Genomic DNA, 15,166 nt, shown 5'->3' on the forward strand with positions numbered 1-15,166 from the left:
TCTACAATGTTTTAGAGCAAATCCAGACATCATGACAACTCACCCATAAACACTTCAGTATGCTGTTTTATTATGTTACCACAGTAGCATTTTCACACCTAACAATATTAGCAAGAATGCCTTAATATTACCTAATACTCTGTTTTTCTTCCAAATTTTCTCTTTACAGCTGGCCTGTTTGAATCAGGATCCAAACAAGGTCCACACATTTCATGTAGTTGAATCCTCTTGGAAAGTAAAACCGTTCCCTCTCTTTGATCCTTCCCATTGAAATTTTTAAAATTTAATTAATTATTTGGCCACACTGTGCAGCTTGCAGGATCTTAGTTCCTTGACCAGGGATTGAACCCAGACCCCCTGTAGTGGAAGTGCAGTCTTAACCACTGGACCACCAGGGAATTCCCTCCACTGACTCTTTGAAGAGACTGAGTCAGCTGTCTTGTCTCACCTAAATTTTTGTATTGTCTACTTGCCTTGGGTCTTGCTTCTTCCTACCTCTTCCCCATTCTATCTTCTACACTGCCATTGGAGCCATCTTTCAAAACTGCAGTTTAGATCACGTTACTTCCCTGCTTGAAACTCTTCAAAGGTTCCCATGAGCTGCCACAATAAAATCTAAACTTCTTCCTTTGTCATATAATGTTTCACATCATACTAACTTTCCAATTTAGTATGATGCTTCCTCATACGATGCAGACCAAAATTTTCTTTCTTTTCCCCCCAAACGCCAGGCTCACTCTCTGTCTGAATGCCACGTACTTGCCTCACTTCCACCTGGAAAATAACCTTCATTTCCCAAAGCTCAGCTCAAGTATCACCTCCTCTATGACATTTTCCTGATTCCTTAAATCCCAACCCAGGCAAATTGACCATCTCCTCCTTCCATCCTAGTCCCCACAGTGCTCTACTGCACATAAGTGTTTACACTGCTGGTTCCTTCTGAGGCTCCTTGTTGCTGGGTCCTACTCCTTGTAGCAGTCTTATCAGCTCTCAGGGGCTTAGCAAAAAATGGGCTTTTATTAAGTTCTTGTGCGTAAGTGAATGAATGACAAATGAATGGGTTTACATTCCAACCTGGGAAACACTAGATCTGTTCAAAGAAGAAATTCCTAACAATCTCTACTGCTCACAGCTCTTGAGGCTGTGCGCGCACAGCCAGGCTTAAGTCAAAGACAGGCCCACTCACATTTGAGAGCAGACCCCAGACCTTCAGCCTGTTGAATTTCATCCTGTGTCCCTACGAGAGGCACGTGGCATTGGGTGACTCAGGTTCTATTACAAGACCATTGGATTCTTAGTAAAGGGAAACACTTCTGAAAACATAGTCCTTGGGTGAGGGGAATTCCTTCCTTGGAGAAAGAAAGTTGCTTTCCTGGCCAATAAGGCTTATTATCAAGCATAGGATAAACTAGGAAAAGGCACGTTAGTGACAAAGCTGATTAGCAAGCTGTTGTTCAGCATCGTGTGTTTAAAGTCTATGAACTAATTTCATAACACTGCATGTCACTTCCTTCTTTTGGCCTGTGTTTTTCAGTCTTCCAAACAAAGACACTGGACTAGGTGATCTCTAAGATCTTTTCCAGCTCTATAATTTTATTATCTAATTCTTACATAATACCAGTATAACATGTTTTTGATATGATAAAGGTTCAAGAATTATTGATGGAATTTCACAGACGGAAACTGAGGGCAGCGGGGCGAGGGATCTGCTTCAGAAACATGCAGGCAGTGCCAGGGCCTGAATCCTTCCTGAGCTCTGTTTTATGAAGCAATCGATATTTCCTGCTGCTGGGTGGAACTGCAGTATCTTTCCCTTTAGAAAAGGTGATCTGTTTTTCCCCCTGGGCCTGCAGAGAAAAAAAAAAAAGGTCAGAATATTACTATGAAAAATTTTACCATACGCTTATTCCACTCCCACAGCCTACTAGGGTTTGAATCTCACGGTATTGAAAGTAAGAAAAGTCAGTGGTGCTGAGACTGCCAGGGGTTAAGTAAGAAGGAGGCTGGAGGAGAAGGGGAACAGATTTGAGCTGCTGGGGATACCTTTCTGTGTTTGTGGACTAGGATGGGGGATGGGGCACTAATCCCAAAGGCATAAAGACAAGATCAGCCTCATCTCTTCTCTCTGTTCTTGGCAAGGGCCCGTCTAGCTAGAAAGAGCAATCTGTCAGGTCTAATTAGCATAGAAGAAAGTGAACAATGGGCCCCCAGCTCTAAAATGACAGCCCAGTTTAATGGTGTGGAGGAGCCTGGGAGGGATGTGTGCTTTGTGTGCTTGGAATTGGTTCCTTTAAATGAATCCTTTCTGAACTCAAACTGCAAAACAACTTAAACTGGATTCTTATTTAGTTGACCAGAAATCTTCAGGTCCCTGCGCCTTTTAACACAGGCACATCCAGCAAAAGCAGATGAGAACCCAGCTCTGTTTCAAAGGTGAGGCTGTAATTGGAAATAGTTACGTCATGCAGTGTGGACACGGTGCTGTGTGTAGGCAACTGATATATTTTTTTAATTTGTTCATATTTCTCTTTTGTGTTTAATTATATTGGTGATAGTATTTCTCTTATTATTTTTGCAACCCTTTTTACTGTAAGGTTTATAATTAGATTCTCAAATTTCAGAACAGCCTGAAATTTTAGTAGGACCACAAATAAACACATTTTAAGGTGCAAAAGTATTTAATGCATTTTTGGCTTATACTTTAAATGGCCCCTCTGATTTGTATATTTCAGTTCTTGCATCAAAAGTAGGTTTTACAAGAAAAGAGTATATTTTATAAATAGAATCAAATAGATATATTCCTTAAAATAAATACATGAATACAGGTTATTGAAGCCTAAAAACTATGCATGTGCATAATCTAAAGCTTCAAATAATGGAGGCCCATCTATTATCAGCAAATATTGTACTGAAGACTAACGGTTTGTTAATTTAACTCTGCCTCATTGTGGGACATTCAGACATCTTAAAGGTGTGTAAATAAATAATTCTCTGAAGTGGAGGAGAGAGAATGGGAAGAGAGGAAACACAAACACAATTCATAAGTCTCAGTCTGCATGATTTTGCTGTTCTTTCCTGAGCATTATTTCGTTTAATGCTCAAAGCACCCTCTGAAGTATGTAACTATTATCTTGATAGTTAAGGAACCCTGAGAGATTAGCCCAAGGTTACAGAGAAATGCAGAGTCATGCCCTGAACCCAGGTTATCTGGCTCGAAGCCTAATGTACTTCACAGCTCTGTATTTCTGGTAGAGTCAGACATTACATGTTAAAAATCATCCAATTGATAATAATAATGCCAACATGAGGACTCTCTTCTAATCTCTCGGTCTCTTATGAACATGAATGTGGCAGTGGATTTTAGTTTGTGTATTTGTACCACTTGTTTTACTGCATATTGCTAACCTTTTATGTTCTAACACCATCACTTGTTTCTTTCCTGTCCTTTCTCTTTTTTTTTCTTACATACACGTTATTTGAATAAATTATCTCGTAGAAAGATAAAGTCTGCCAATGCTATGTACCTCACCCCGGACCCAATCCTCTCCCCAGAGAAATCGGTTATCAATTTGGGGTGTAACCAACTGTTTATATGTATGTTTGCATAGATGTGTGTGTTTGTATTATACTGGTTTGTATCTTTCCAAAACATAAATGGTACCATTGTTGTACTTTTTACTCTGCAACTTGCTTTTCTTTCTTTCTTTTTTTAACTTACTATGCCTTGTGGAGATCTTTTCATGGCAGTACATTGAAATCTAATTCATTCTTTTTAATTGTTACATCACTTAGCATTCCATGCACTCTCACTTTTACTGTTTCCTCTCTACCTTGCCTCTGCTTTTGGTTTTTTTTTTTTGCGGTACGCGGGCCTCTCACTGTTGTGGCCTCTCCCGTTGCGGAGCACAGGCTCCGGACGCGCAGGCCCAGCAGCCATGGCTCACGGGCCCAGCCGCTCCGTGGCACGCGGGATCCTCCCGGACCGGGGCACGAACCCGCGTCCCCTGCATCAGCAGGCGGACTCCCAACCACTGCACCACCAGGGAAGCCCGCCTCTGCTTTTGAAATGGCTTAGTGGCATGGCAAGTCAACATTTAATCATATTTGTATGTAGAGACAAGCATAAGCTTTATGACTCACTGGAGTGTTAATAAGTAAGAAAGGAAGGAAACATAGGAAGTGCGTACCAACACTGAGCTAAGAGGCCTAGGGTAGGCACAGTGTTAGAAGATTTGTTGCCTCTCAGCTTCTGAATTTTAGCATTTACTTTTTTAAAAGACCCACCCATTCTCCAGAAATCTATTCCTTATATATAAGAGATAACAGTAACATACTTGACAGCATGCTGTGAGGATTAAATGAGATAACATATAGGAAAAAACATCAAAACCATGCAAACTGAAATGTGTACGTTATGAACTGTGTTTTCTTAGCATCTTCCCTCTTTCCCTCCCACTTCACAACATTATGTTGTGAGGCGATCCCTCAAAGAAGGGCAGTTAGTAAATGGAACCATGAATGTCATTATTAGCTATTCTGGAGCAGGGATGTACCTGAAAGCATGCACCTTGGAGACTAATCTCTGGATTCAAGTCCTGATGTGGTTATTTATTCGTTGTGTGACTTGGGTAATATCTTGTCATATGTCAAATAAGAGTAGTAATCCTGGTAAACTTAGCCTGTGAGATTGTGGTGAGGTCTAAATGAGTTAATGTGTATAAAGTATACAGTTTCTGGCATACAGGGAAGGCAGCTGCTGTCATCATTATCAGAGAAGTTGCAATATCCCCACTTCCATTTTCTGTCTACAGAGTATCACTATCCATTTTCTTCAGATGTGACAATAAAGACAGGCCTGATCTCAGGATTAAAGCACAGCCATTGTTCCATATATATGTATATGTATATATATATGTATATGTATATGTATATGTATATATGTATATATATATTTTTAAGCAAGTATTCCCTGAGTACCTACTGCATGTCTAATACCCTGCTGGGTATGGTGTGAAGCATAAGGGAAGTGCAAGACAGGGCTCTTGCCCTCAAAGTTCTTGTTAGTTATTAAACCGAAGTACCTTAATGTATGAGGTTAACACTGGAAAGAACTTTGAACCTGTCAGATGAAAGGCATTCCGTAATATGCTCTCCGGGTAACAGATAATAACATAAACACAGGGTAGTATTATGACTATACACGCCCAGTGCTATTTTGTCAAAATTTTCTGTTAATGACAAAGGTATATATAACCTTTAACACCTGCTTATTCGTTTCTTGTCTAGCCTCAGAATCATTTTAGAAGCTTACCTGTAGGACGTGAGCCATCAGATCATACACTTATGCTGGGTGGTTTCCTGGCTGGGGGTTGCTCTCACTTCCTCTTGAAAGTGCTGGAAAGAATGAGGTCCCCAGGAGCTGGTAGAGAAGAGCTGCTCTCCACAGGACCCAAGGCTAGGCTGAGTACAAATGTGCAGATATTGTGTTACTCTGGACAACATAGCTGATATTAAGTGGGCAGATAAAATCCCCAAAGAGTCAGAATTGTCTTAAACAGCCTGAGGATGCCACTTGAAGGGACTGAAGGGACTTTATTTTGGGGGGTGAATTCCCAGGAAATGAACCTACAGTATTTCCAAAATGTCAGCCTAGTCTTTAGCCCAGTAAGCTTTCTCTGACCAACAGAGCCCATTTTCTGTTGTGTGTGCAAACCCATTCCAGCCGGCCCAAATTGAAATTCCAACTGGATATAAAAGGTCACCCCAGCTGTCAAGCACAGAAGCCACGTGTGGCTTTTGGTTTAAGAATCAGTCCGGGGAGCAGATGCTCTGAGTGCTTGGGGAGCGGCAGGCCTATTCCTGACACAAGAACAAATACCCTTTGTCTTGATTCCACATGTAAGTCAGGGATAGAAATTTTGAATGTGTTTACCTTTAAAGGAGCTAGAGTAAATCATTCTTATGAGGAAAAAATCACTTGTAGTGTAAAAAAGTGTGGTTTCTCAGAGAGCCGTTTTACTGCTGAAGGGATTTCCTAGCAGACAAAAGAGTATGCTCATTAAATCATACACCTCTGCGAGGAAGAGATTCTTAAGAGTAAAGGTGCAGGACATCTATTATTAGGTTAAGAAGGATTCAAAACACTGTCTCTACCACCCCTTTCTGAAGGTGATCTTTTTACTTTTATTTGATAAAGAGAGGCACCTTTCTGAAATTTTTGCCTAGAAACCCAGAATAAAACTTACAGCATGTTAGAATTCTAAAAACAGTTTGACTGTGCATTTCACAGAGTTCAGGGCTCCAAAATATGCTGTCCACATCTTTATTGGGAATTAACTTCTTTTACCCTCCTCTGAGAGATGTAAGCAGCTGTTGTATTAGACTTGAGAGAGAGCCCATTTTCCAAGGAAGAACAAAGAGAAAGCGGGCACCCCTCCCCCTCGGAAAAGCCACTTTGCTTTGTCTGAGCCGACTCCCTCTGAGGACTGCAGCAGGGGAGGTTCAGAGCTGCGTCCCTGCCGATTAGTTTAATAACACTTGGTTCAGCAGTCCTGGGGATGTGGGGAGATGTGTGCTTGCCTGCACAGCGTTAATGTTATCAGCTGCCCTGTTCATGTGTCCTCTCCCGGGAGGACACTTTTATAACACAGTAACACTTAGGGAGACATTCCCCTCCTTTACTTCTGTTTCTCTGCAGATAAACAAATGTCAGGTATGTCTTGGATCCTGTCCCTAACTCAGTCAAGTTACTATGTATCCATTACTCTTTGTCCTCCAAACACTGAGCTCTCAGTCTTCATCTGATTGGGTCCAGATTGTGAAGGCTAGAGTAGTTGTGAACAGGACTTGGGGGCCCAACTTTCCTTCTCCAGGACCCTCAAGAAGCTTCTCTTCCAGTTGGGTTCCTAATTTCTGGTGCTGCTGCTCAAAAGAGACGGCATGCTTTGAACTAGAGCCTATAATTAATGCCTACAGCTATGCCTTGATGGGAGACTGGAATTTTCATGTCAGAGAACAGGGACCTGATAAACAGCATGACTAGTCCAAATGAAACCGTCCATCCTTGGGCCTTCACTACCTTACAAGAAGAAAAATGGAAATGTACAATTCTTCTGCTTAAGGCACTGAATCTCTGCAAGTGGAAGGAACAAGAAGGTTATTAGCGCATCATTCTGGGGAACGTGAAGGACAGGGCTCTGTAGGAGAAAGCATCAGCTTAATGAAGGGCAACATAAAGCTCTACACCGCATAAAAAGGGGGAAGCTGCGCTTTGGCATCATCTTGCAGGTTTCAGTTCCCAGCAATCACGCTGGCTCAAGAGCAGAAGCACAACCATCATCTTCTTTCTGTGGGATTCAGCCATAGGTGGAGAAAGGTGGTACCACAATTCTCTCCCAGTGGATGATGATGACGTTTTCTAGGCAGATGATTGCGGAGGCTCCTGTCAAATGAGTGAAGAGAAAAAGGAAGTGGGGAGAGGAGGAGGGACTCTAGAAATGGAACTGCAACAACCCTGGAATAAAAATGAGGGGCCATAATAAGAAATGATAAGCACAATCACCTTGAAATTCAACCCTCTGCCCTTTTTTTCCCAACTTGCTTCTGATAACCTCTTTTACTATTTTGTAAATAACTTAAAGCAGGATGGGAAAAACGAAAGAGAGCCCCTATCAGGTTCTATTTTTCACTCTCCTTTATGATTGCTTTAAATAACAATTATACCATGAAAATCAAATCCACCCTTTTTAGCTTTAGGAAGGTATTAACAACAGCTAAGCCCTTTGAAACACTGTATCCCCAAACCACGACGGGCCTCTAAGGTGTCTCTTCTCGACAGATAGACTACTCTGGTTGTGCGCATTACTTTCGGTTTTGTTGGGTAAAGGGCATAACGTGCAGCAACTTGAGTGCAAACGTGTTTGAAATGTCTGTCGGGACCAAGTGTCGGGGGAGCCATGCCGCAGCCTCCGACGAGATCCGCGCTTTCTCCCTTTTGACCAGCAGGCGACGCTGTTTTCCGGGCGCCCAAGGCCGCCGCCCCGCCCGCTTCTAAGGTCACTTCCGCTGCGGCCCCGCGAGGCTCTACCGTGCTACGCGTTGTTGGTCTTTTTCGAGCCAGTCTTTCTTCACCCAGCGCTGCCTACTGATGTTTCTGAACCACTGTACTCTTGTGACAGTTTACTTGAAAACTTGCTTCTTGAGTCCTTTGAGACAGTGGAAATTCTTTCAAAAAACATGTATTTGGGATTGCGTAATCACTGATTTTTTTTTAAACGTCTCAAATACATTTCAACTTGGCTAAGTAAAAAGAGCTTCTGACCCGACAAAGAAAGCAATATATGTTGGAAATTGGAGTGGTTAAAAAAACAAATTCCTCTTCCTGTTTATTCCAGACTCTTCTGCAGGTTTAGAGAGAGGGTCGCGAAAATTCAGCTGCGGCGCCATCTGCTGGAAGCGCCGCGACCCTGCAAGACCGTGCCGGGGAAGGAGAAAACGGGTTGCAGGTGAAGGTGTGGACTTTTGCCCAGGAAAGCCTCTGCCACCAAGGTAGCATTTACATGCAGTCCCCTTATCTAAAAAGAGACTAAAATGACCCTACAAGAAAATGGCCTCGGTTTTGAGGAGCCTTCCGGCCTAAATGAACTGACATATGTTATATGGGTGTTCTCAGGAAAACCTGGGGCTTTAGGAGAAAAGGAGGCTTAACTCATTTCATTACTCCCGCACGATTCTCAGGTGCAAAGCTGAAAACTAAAACTCTATTTTCCACCAGTGCACACAGAGAAGTATCAGGCATAGAAGTCACAATGTATTTGTTCTCTTGAATGGAACCGATTTTGCTGAATGGAAGGAAATTTAAAAGCTGAAGAGGGTGACAGAAATAAAATTAATCTGGGAGTGGGGAGGTGTTAAAATGTGGCCTTGGCCGTGGTTTGATATAAGGTCACTAAACCCTGCTACCATTTTCCAGACTCTTAAGTCAGTTCTGATTTACTTGATGATTTTTCTGTTTAGGAAGCTTCAGGCTCTTTCCACACAAGGGTCTAAACCCATTTTCAAACACATTTATATTCATACTTCAAAACAAATCTCAATTCACCATTGCTGGAAACTTTGTTAAAGGCCATAATTAGAAAACTCACGGGGAACTGGAAGAAAGCAAGATTTAGAGCAGAATTACAGTTGGCCCACCCATCTGGAAAAATATGGTATCACAATAGGAAACATTTGTAATGGAAAAATGTTATCAAACTGACCCTCCAGAGCTTGATAATAACATTCTAACAAAAATGAGTTTTTGTTTTCTGGGATGAGCTTATAATGGTTTTCCTGAAAAAGATGAAGTAGCTTTACCAACAATATAACCTTTTGGAACCTAACTGGTTATATAGTTCTTCGGGTCCATGTCATGTGACTTCCATATACAGTCAGTGTTTTATAAAGACATCCTTTGGTGCTTCGATAACTAAGCCCTCATGGATGAGACCTACCTGATTCTACTGCCACAGTGAATACTTTTATAGAGAAAATGTTAACCCTCCATATGGATGCTTGAAGAAAATAAACTAGGAAAACAGGATGAGAAATAAGAATCCATTGTGATGATGCATGGATGGACTGTATCAGAGAACTAGAAGATTGAGTATATTTTCTATTTTGAATGAGCAAAGAGTTATTGGGTACCAAATTGTTACCAGTAGAGAAAATATTTTTTAATTATTTATTTTTGGCTGCATTGGGTCTTCGTTGCTGTACAGGCTTTCTCTTCGTTGCGGTGTGTGGGCTTCTCATTGCAGTGGCTTCTTTTGTTGCAGAGCACAGGCTCTAGGCGTGCAGGCTTCGGTAGTTGTGACACACAGGCTCAGTAGTTGTGGCATGCAGGCACAGTAGTTGTGGTGCATGGACTTAGTTGTTCCGCGGCATGTGGGATCTTCCCGGACCAGGGATGGAACCCTGCGTTGGCAGGCAGATTATTAACCACTGCGCCACCAGGGTAGCCCAAGTAGAGGAAATATTTGATGGCTGATGCCACATCTGTCATACCTCTCTTCTACCAATGTATTTGTGAGGAGTGTCTCTCATAGAAATAAATAGCTTGATAACAAATCAGCAGTGTGAGTGGTGGCATGCAGTGGAATTGAGCATCCCTTGGTGAAGGGACTTTCAGGGTCTCTGGTTTAGGACAGTGCAGGAGGGGATCAGAGGTGGAGCAGTGAGAGCCAGACAACTTAAGCCCTTGTGATCTCTTCAAAATTCAGAAACTGAATTTTTCTCTTCTATGGTTCTTACTGTTTCATTAGCTTATTTGTTTAGAGGGTGCCTGCACCCTCAGAACAGAGCCCCACGTACAAACTTCCTGTGACTTTCTTCACAGATGTCTCAAGAGTATTCACTGAGCACTATTTCTGGTGAACCCAATATAAAAAGCCTACACATTCCCCCAGCAATTGAGCTTGGGGTTCAAATATTTTGTGTTTGGCAAAACGCAAGGGAAATTTTTTCTAGAGATGACCTCTCCCTTGACTTTCAGCCTGTTCTAAATTGGGCTTTAGAGAGAAATGTGACCATTCTTTCAAAAACATGAAACAGATTGAACTTGGTAGACGTTTCTATCTGGACCTGAGAATTAGGTAAGTGTGTCTCTCATGGTCAAAATCCTGACTTCACAGAGGACTCGCCTTAACAATGTCAGTTCAACTCACTTTTGTTCTCTCAGCACCAGTCAGTCCTCTTCTCCTCACTCCCTGCAAAACGTCAAGCTAACTCTTGGTCCTCAGTGGGTCTTGGCTTTCTGGACACTTCCTCCAAGACTTCCTTGACCTTTCCAGGTGAAGGGAGGGTGTCTCTGCTGAGTTCCCAACACGTTGTGGTTCCCCATCATAGCTCTGTCATACCATATTCTATTGCTTATCTGTCTCCCATACTAGACTCTTAAATCCTGCGAAGACATGCTAAGGCTATTATTATGTTCATTTAGCATCCTCAGTGCCTAATTAGTGCTTCAGTCCAAGCAGATATTAAGTTTTCAACATACAGAGATGGGAAGAAAGGGTATTTCTGATGGAGGAACTGACATGAGCACACACACAGGTATAGACTTGGAAGAATGCCCAGGAGCATGAGTATGGTTTGGCTGAAGCCTGAAAGGGCCTGACAGGAGATAAGATGGGAAAGAGTCTGGGGTGGTTATGAATATTGTGAATGTTAGTTTAAGGCAGTGGTCATCAGAAGTTGAAATAGTTGCAAATGGTGACATTTTTGGTGTGTCGTATATCGGATGAGTACTTTGCATATATTTTCATTAACAAGGCGGAGGTACAGATCTAGCCCATTTCACTTAAGGAAAATATCACTGAATTGGCAAAACTGGTGTACATGGTCAAACTGGGCAGTTAAACAGAATTATTTTCTATCAGAAAAAGGTTAGCTCCATTTTTAAATTAAAAACACCATATAACGGGACTTCCCTGGTGGTCCAGTGGTTAAGAATCCCCCTACCAATTCAGGGGACATGGGTTCAATCCCTGGTTGGGGAACTAAGATCCCACATGCCGCGGGGCAACTAAGCCTGCAAGCCACAACTACTGAGCCCGTGTGCCGCAACTACAGAGGCTGCATGCTCTAGAGCCCGAGCGCCACAACTAGAGAGAAGCCTGTGCGCTGCAACGAAAGATTCCGCATGCCTCAACGAAGATCCCACGTGCCTCAGCTAAGACCCGACACAGCCAAATAAATAAATAAATATTTTAAAAATTAAAAAAAAAAGAACCCAGTGTATTACTTCAAGGTCTTCCTCCACCTCACTTGTGACTTCTAATTCTAAGGTAGTCACTGTGCAAGGCACAGAGGCTTGCCAGGAATTTGTTCAGGGGATGAAGAAGCTGCTGCTCTGTCAGTGTTTCTTACTTGGCTCTCAAGAGATTCTCCCTCAGGCATAATGCATTCTCAAATCATCCCTTGCTTTGGGGACAAAACACAGTTCAGGATGGCTGAGGAGTTTCTGTTGTGAAGGGTCAGAGCAATTGGAAAGGGGAGGCTGGAAAAGAGAAATCAGCTCAACGTCAGCCATTTCTTGGCAGATCACTTTCAGGAAAGGAAACATTTGGTACTTCAGAATCTGGAAATTGGACCTCTTAATACTATCTATGCTATGTACCCTTAAGTTACCTAGATCCCAGTTTGAAGACTGCGGTTTTAAAAAAACCTGGATCTTGGACTTCCCTGGTGGCGCAGTGGTTAAGAATCCGCCTGCCAATACAGGAGACACGGGTTCGATTCCTGGTGTGGGAAGATCCCACATGCCGCGGAGCAACTAAGCCCGTGTGTCACAACTACTGAGCCCACACTCCAGAGCCCGCGCGCCACAACTACTGAAGCCCACGCTCTCTAGGGCCCATGTGCCACAACTACTGAGCTCGCATGCTGCAACTACTGAAGCCCACGTGCCTAGAGCCTATGCTCCGCAGCAAGAGAAGCCACCGGAATGAGAAGCCCGCGCACCGCAACGAAGAGTAGCCCCCGCTCGCCGTAACGAGAAAGCCTGCGTGCAGCAACGAAGACCCGACGAAGCCAAAAAAAAAAAAAAAAAAAAAAAACTGAAACCTGCATTTTATCCTACAGAACAGTGGTCTCCAGAGTGGAATATACACGAGGTACAGAAAGGAAATATTACAAATTCTGTTTATACTTTTTAAATGTCATCCTCTTAAACTTTCTATGTTGGTAGATGTTTACAATTTATATAAAATGAGCATAATTGTTGACTGCAGGTGAGAGCAAGGAATAGTGCCAGGCATCAGGGAAGATACAAAGAGGTATTCCCTGGGTGGGAGGGAGGGAGACGCAAGCGGGAAGAGATATGGGAATATATGTATATATATAACTGATTCATTTTGTTGTGAAGCTGAAACTAACATACCATTGTAAAGCAATTATACTCCAATAAAGATGTTAAAAAAAAAAAAAAAAAAAGAGGTATTCCCTGCCTTCAGAGAGCTGGCAGCCTAGCTGACACATGAAAAAGCAAGTAACAATAGTGAATGCTTGGCTAACTAAAGAGAGGATAAAAGGGAAAAAATTTAAAAGAATGTGGAAAGAGCAATTGTTTTTTATTCTGTTTTTAAACATGCATTTCCTGCAGAAAGAGCTGAATTTTCAGTAAGGCCCTAAAATGGTGATAGTCTTGCCACACTATTTTCATTTCAAATTCCAAGCATTCTATTTGGTCATGTTTCTTTTTCTCCATCTTTAACCACCAAATTGATGTTTTATTTCTGAGTCAGGGGACCATGCCTTTCAGTTCTTAGAAGAAGAAATACCTAAAAATGTGAGATTAAAAAGGATTTATCCATAGTCCTGGTCTTTCAGAAGATATCAACATAATGGTTAAAATGTCCAGGGAAAAAGGAAGTTAGGGGAGTAATTTCAGTAGCTTCTCTATTTTTAGAAATTCTGCTATGATCAAAATTTCCCAGGGAGAGGGATTTTTAAGTTCCCAAAGAACATCATAAGGCATAATGATACATTATAGTTGTGTATAGTAGATCCACTCTCAAAGGAGTTTCATGATCTTATCCTTGCATTCCCACCATTTATGTCTCTATTGAGTGTAAGGGTGATAAAAGAGGTCAGGAGGCATCCCAGACTCAGTCTGAACAGAAGCTCAGGCCTCCTGACAAAAACTGTGTTGGAAAAGAACCCTGAGGTGTCCATCCAGGTGCTTACTCAGACCCCACCCTCCTCACAATAACTCCATAGGCATTGTTTTAGCCATTTAACAGAATAAAAGAAAAGGGAAAAAAAAAAAAAACAAGACTTGGAGAAGATAAGTATACTTGCCGAATACACAATTGCTAAGTGGCAGAGCTGGAATTCAACCAATGTCTGCTTTATTCAAAGCCTGTTTTACTTCCTGGGAGGCAACTGATAATTTTTGATGGGACAGTCTCAAAAATGTGGTAGAGGTAGAAGACAGATAACACAGGGTTTAGTCACTTATTATTCATCAAATATTTATTGACGAGGGTGGGACTTCCAGGTGTGGCAGAGTGAAGAGGTGGGCAAATCAACTCCCCCCCAAAAGCAACTTACAAACCTGGAAAAAATTGGTGAGAACCACCATTTTAGCACCTTGAAAATCGACCAAAGGCATAGAATAATCTGAGAAGTGTTTGTGCTTGAACAACTGCTGAAATTCAGTAATAACAGTGGGACTCTGTGGCATCCTTGCTTGAGGATGCTTCCATTTTCCAACCCTCTCCCCAGCCCGGTCAGCATGGAGATTTTGCCAGGATGGGGGGATGCTGTGAGGACTGGCACAGTCAAAGAGGGCTCACTTGAATTGGAGCAGGAGAGGGCCAATGGTACTACCAACCTGAGGTTGCAGTTGTGGCTGGGGGAAGAGTATTCCTGGCTGAGGTTGTGTACATTTGCAGCTGAGAACAGAGGATCTAAGACAGCCACATACTCCTGTCTGACTTTGAGGATTTGAGCATGGAGGAGCTGTGAAAGGGCCCAATGAAAAGTAAAAAGCCCAAGTAGAATTGAAAACAGCCTGAACTTTAAATTTGTTCCCCTGCCCACACACCCATTACTAGAGGACAGAAGCCAGTTTCTGTCCCAACACTGGCTAACCTTTAGGCTACTTAGACACAGGAGTGACCCCTAGGAAGCCAGACTTAAAAATAAAAACAAGAAAAAATCAACTGAGCAGAGATATCGACAGCCACACCCTTCAGAGGAGACAGATTTCATAGATTTAACCAAGGCATGTTACTAAACACACAAACACAAAAGACAGCCTTAAGGGAGAACTCAGAATCCAGAGTTGCTACAATATAGTATTTAAAAATCTAGCTTTCAAATAAAATATGCAAAGAGATAGGAAAGTATGACTCATTCTGAGGGAAAGAAAAAATCAATAGACTCTGTCTCCGAGAAGTTGGATTTATCAGGCAAAGACATCAAAGCAGTTATTATAAATATGTTCAAAGAACTAAAAGAAATCAATGTTTAAAGAATCCAAAGAAATTAGGGCAATAATATATCAACAAATAAAGATGCTCAATAAGGAAACACATAACTTAAAATTTTAAAAATGTAATTTCTAGAGGTGGAAATAAGCAATACTTGAAACAAAAAATTCACTAGAGGGGCTAAAAGGAAG

General features: G+C 42.0%; 1 long non-coding RNA gene across 1 annotated transcript; it reads right to left on the reverse strand.

Moving 5' to 3' along the window:
• Positions 1-321: 321 nt before the first annotated feature.
• LOC113620409 (uncharacterized) lies at positions 322-6,046 on the reverse strand. Its single transcript, XR_003432763.1, has 3 exons — positions 5,933-6,046; positions 5,312-5,460; positions 322-1,847 (listed from the first exon to the last, which is right to left on the reverse strand). It is a non-coding gene; the product is annotated as an uncharacterized LOC113620409 (long non-coding RNA).
• Positions 6,047-15,166: the final 9,120 nt, after the last annotated feature.

Source organism: Aethalodelphis obliquidens, unplaced genomic scaffold (genome assembly GCF_003676395.1).
Source record: "Aethalodelphis obliquidens isolate GAN/ISIS:26980383/991018 unplaced genomic scaffold, ASM367639v1 scaffold8, whole genome shotgun sequence".
In the NCBI taxonomy this organism is placed as follows: domain Eukaryota; kingdom Metazoa; phylum Chordata; class Mammalia; order Artiodactyla; family Delphinidae; genus Aethalodelphis; species Aethalodelphis obliquidens.